This window comes from Alligator sinensis, unplaced genomic scaffold (genome assembly GCF_000455745.1).
Source record: "Alligator sinensis unplaced genomic scaffold, ASM45574v1 scaffold299_1, whole genome shotgun sequence".
NCBI classification, from domain to species: Eukaryota; Metazoa; Chordata; order Crocodylia; family Alligatoridae; genus Alligator; species Alligator sinensis.
In genome coordinates this window covers 720188-725324 of record NW_005841981.1, presented here as the reverse complement: position 1 = coordinate 725324, position 5137 = coordinate 720188, and the positions used below count along the sequence as shown (strand labels likewise).

Genomic DNA, 5137 nt, shown 5'->3' with positions numbered 1-5137 from the left:
TAATGCCCTGAAGTTACACTAAGGTATAAGGTTACTAAAAGACACTAACTTTGCCGCAGTTCCCCTTTTCCTCTGCGCATGCGACAGAACTTTGCCACAGTTCCCCTTTTCCTCTGCGCATGCGACAGAACTTTGCCACAGTTCCCCTTTTCCTCTGCGCATGCGACAGAACTTTGCCACAGTTCCCCTTTTCCTCTGCGCATGCGACAGAACTTTGCCACAGTTCCCCTTTTCCTCTGCGCATGCGACAGAACTTTGCCACAGTTCCCCTTTTCCTCTGCGCATGCGACAGAACTTTTTGCCGCAGTTCTGCTTTTGAAATACGCATGCACTAAACTTAACAGGAGATATTAACCAATAGCAAACTAAGCCTAGCCCATAAGATAAGACGTAACAACAAGGAAATTGTGGTACTGCCAATAGTTGTATGACACGTTGTAGCCCTTTGTTTATGTAAGCTATAAAAGTGTAACCCCGAGAGAAATTCGGGGTTGACACTGCTTTGAGCATCAGCTCCTCTGTCGACATTGCTTGCGCAATCAATAAACTCATGATGGACTCACCCTGTGTGTGACTGTCTCCTTGAGGTGAAATTGGTCTAGCCTCCAGGGGCACGAAACTAGCCATTTGGGCAACAATGATGGGTGTTCAAAGTGACTAACAGCTCATAGGAGACTATTTTTCCCTTCAGCCCTTCTCTTGTCCTAATATACTTCACTGTTTCAAATAACAAGGAAAATTAGAAAGAATGACATTAGACGTTAAAGAAGTAAAAATCCAAAAGGAAGGAGCAAAGAAATTAGGAAGAGAAATAATGTTGAGACTTTGATTCAGTGCGATGTATTTGCAATAATCCCCTTTTTCTTTGTTATAGGTACACAATCCTGTACACTGTGGCCCAACCCTACAGCTAGAAGCAGCATTTGAAAAAACCTTTGACTTAGCTTTTTTTTAACACTACTAATATTTCTCTTGTTAACACTGACAAATAACATACTTCAGGACAGCAATTTTGATTATATTGATTTGCTGGTAATGGTGTCAGCATTAGATACAGCTCAGGATATGAGTCATGATGAAGTTTCACACCATAACTTCTGGCTGATCTTTTATGCACCTTTTAAAAAAATCTTTCAGGCTGTTTGGGCCTTGTGATGTGGTAACTTTGGGCAACTCCTAGAGCTCTTAACCCCTGGATTGTCCTCACATTAACATCTTAAAGTGATTTTAAGTGCTTGTTATGTCAATCAAAGTTACACCACTCTAGGGCAGAATTATCTCTCTGCATTACCCAGCTCCTGTTCCATTAAGCCAGGGTGGGCAAAGTCTAGCCTGCAAGCCAGATAGGGTCTGTGGCCGACTCCATTTTCCAGCAGCCCCTGCTCACATTGCTGTGGCTGGTTTCCATGGAGACCCCATTAGTGGCAGTGCCAATGACAGCGCAGGACCAGGGTTTCCATGGAGATCAGCCCCAGGAGAGCTGGCAGGCCACATGACTGGGTAGGGAGCTTCTTCAGGCCCAGGGCTGGGATCTGGCAGCAGTGACAGCATGGACCAGAGATGGCGAAGAGCAGAGATCTGCTGTCTGCATGCGCTGGATCTGGGAGGGGTAGAGGAGGTGCCTGGCATCTGCAGTCAATGGATTGCAGCTGTGCCTCAGTGTTGGACCATGCTGTCACCACTGCAAGATCCCAGCCTGGCCCTGGAGCAGTTCCCCACCCAGCTGTGCACCCTGCCAGTGCTGCTGGGGCTGGTCTCCATGGAAACACTGGCCCTACACTGTCATGGTGCTGCTGCTATTGGGGTCTCCATGAAAACCAGCCACAGCAATGTGAGCAGGGGCTGTTGGGAAATGGAGTCCAGCTGCTGACCAGATCTGCCATTTTGCCCACTCCGACCATCCTCCACAGTTGACACCCAAGTTGAAATCTTCCAGTCTACCAGGATCTCTCTCATCTCTGCCCATACAGTGGGGATAGAAGCCTGTCCTGGCTCACCAGCTCTCTAGTGGCAACTTTCAGCTACAGCTCCTAGTACTGCCCGTGGCTGGCAAGTCACAGCTGTGCAGATGAGGAACAGTAAGAGAAGGTTTCTTGACTAATGGTGTCACTTCTTCAAACTAACACTGATCAACATTTGTGTGACTCACAGTGTAAGGTGTAACAAAGTCTGTTAGCATTTACGGAGAAAAAATATGTGTAGCTGGCTGTGATTGTTTGGCAAATTCCATTCATGTAATATGGCACTAGATCTTAATTTATACCATGACCAGAGCATTGGTAGAATAATGTAAAAGAACTTTTATGCATGTTGAATAAGACATATTAAGACCTGATGCTTATCTATATTAAGGGTCTGATCTAGCACCTACTGAAACCAGTGGCAAAGCTCCCAGTGATTTCACCAGTTTCAAGATCAGGTAGATAGATATTCCACTGCATGGTATGAGTTTAACCTTGATGGAACTCCAATGAGCAGATAGAGAACAGCAGAGAGCAGAAGCAAGATGGTGGGGAGCCATGTCTAGTGGTTTCATGCCAAGACAAAATGAGTGTGAAGTGAGAAGAGGCATCACTAGAGGCTTTTGTCCCCCGCAAGATACCCATTAACAATGGTATGTGATGCCTCACCATGAGCTGCTGATAGTTTCCAACAATCTATAATTCCCTCTGAAGACTGAGTGGATTTCAGACACCCACAATTTTAAGGAACAAATTGGAAGTGCAAGGATAAGGAAAGCACAGGAGTTTTCTTATATTTTTCTAAAGGGAAAAGCTGTAAACAAATAACAAATAACCTTCCTTCATTTGCAGGCATTTTCATATATCCAGTTGAAAGAGTTCATGGTTCTCTGATACTGAATCCAAACATACGTAAGTTATTTTGAAAACTATAGCTTTTATCATTATAAATGTCCCTTTGTTTAATTCTACTGAGATAGAATTGTTTTATGTGTTTTAGAATAATATTTTATAAAGGTTTTGGCAATGGATAAAGTGTCAGTTCCTCTTATGGTTAAAATATACCATAGACAAAAACGGTTATTTAAATTGGCTTGACAATGTCTGGTTGCTGTTTTCTCAAGTGCATTGAAGTTTAGTTTTCCCAGACGTTACTCAATCTACCTTACACTGGCAAAAAAAGGTTTCATCTGTTATTTCTAGTCTTAAAAGTATTCATGCAGAATTCACACTTCTCAATCCCTGATGATGTAGGGCTAGTTATATTAATAAAATAAAATATATATGTCTTATGATCCAGGCCAGCTGGAGGACAGTATACAGAGTAAAAATGTGAGCCCTGAGCAAATGACACATGATTTCCTGAGTTGGAGCTCTGCTTCTTGAGACAGGGATTGATATTTTTAGGTATCTGGTGCATATTCACAGGGAGCCCTACTGGAAAGATATAAAAATAAAATGGAGGCAGCAGTAGAAATAACACATGTACATTTGGTACATCAATAAGAATATAATTTATTATCATACAACACCTACACTGCCTTGAGTAAATTATGCTCCTGTTTATGCATAGAATGTCAATGGAATTTATCTGAATTTATGCATGGGAAAATAATAACAGAATCTGACAGATTTGTAAGGAAGAAATAAAATTTAGGATGGGAACATCCTTAGGAATCTTTATAGATTTTATGTTAGTGAAACTGGTAGGCTTTGCTTAAAAATATGCAGTGTATTCTTTCCCTTCTAGTGAGGGAGGGAGGCATGGTTTCAGCCTTTATTCAAAGCTTTTGAATGGTGAATTTAGCTTATGTAGAAGACTTTATAATTCAGTTCCTGGCATAGACCCCTATAGAAAAGTCAAAACTGACTAAGGTAACCACCTGTACTTAAGAAAACACATGTGAAAGGATAAAAAAAACTTCAGTAGATTTCACTATTTGGCGCATGGAATGTGGGAGGCTGCCATCTTTGAACATGGTGACAATCGCTCTTTGGTGACCGGTATCTCCTTTTCTAAGTATGGCACAAAGGTAATCTTGATGTCTAACCCAATGTTTTCAAAGGTCAACAGAAAGGTAACAGAAACAAATTGATACTATATATTGCTCTTCCAAAATAATTATTGAGTTTGTCATATGTGTGAGTTTGCTACTGTCTTATTTTACTAAATAGATAAATATAAGTTATTGGACTGCTCAATTTATTGTGTACTCTTTTGTTTACTGTGCATTATTTTAATGACCAGTTACTATTACTGTATTAACTGTAGTTTAATGGCTTTAATGTTTTCCTGAGTCATTATGTTTGCAGCCAAAATCACAAGTAACTGTTTTTGTTTTCTGATTTTCAGATTGAAATACAGAACGTGGCAGATCATGTGGGGAGAATTACAATTCCTAGGAAGTCATGAGAAAATTGTCATGTTGATTTAAGCAAGTGTATTATCTGTCAGGGTAAAAATGATAAAAAAATTACTACAACTTCAAATGGATGAAAATGAATCATGGAAGCATCAGAGATTAGGAATGATATTGTCATAAAAAGACTGAGACAAGTGTAGACTGATACAGGCAGTCCTTGACTTACAACATTTCGAGTTACAACATTTCACACTTACAACATTTATAAATTGACAACTTGTTTCAACTTTCTGATGTCAGTTTCGACTTTACAACACTTGAGCTGATGCCACGCTATACCAGTGGACAAGTCTTCTGCATCACCCATCTCCCTGGAGAACATCTGTACAAACTTCCTTGGACACTTTCTTTAAGAAAGCCAGCAAGACTTCAGAAAAACCTGAAGCCAAGACTCTTGAGAAGACTCCAGCCAAGAGCCCTTCAAAAAGTCCAGCAAAGTCACCTCAAAGTCAGGGTAAAAATGATAAAAAAATTACTACAACTTCAAATGGATGAAAATGAATCATGGAAGCATCAGAGATTAGGAATGATATTGTCATAAAAAGACTGAGACAAGTGTAGACTGATACAGGCAGTCCTTGACTTACAACATTTCGAGTTACAACATTTCACACTTACAACATTTATAAATTGACAACTTGTTTCAACTTTCTGATGTCAGTTTCGACTTTACAACACTTGAGCTGATGCCACGCTATACCAGTGGACAAGTCTTCTGCATCACCCATCTCCCTGGAGAACATCTGTACAAAC

The 5137-nt window shown here is 40.6% G+C and overlaps 1 long non-coding RNA gene across 1 annotated transcript in view; it reads left to right on the top strand.

The window, feature by feature from the left end:
- Positions 1–4706, top strand: part of LOC112549861 — a 65318-nt gene extending 60612 nt beyond the window's left edge. Inside the window, exons 3-4 of the long non-coding RNA XR_003093433.1 lie at positions 2814–2873; positions 4315–4706. This is a non-coding gene — a long non-coding RNA (uncharacterized LOC112549861). The remainder of the gene's footprint in view (positions 1–2813; positions 2874–4314) is intronic.
- Positions 4707–5137: the final 431 nt, after the last annotated feature.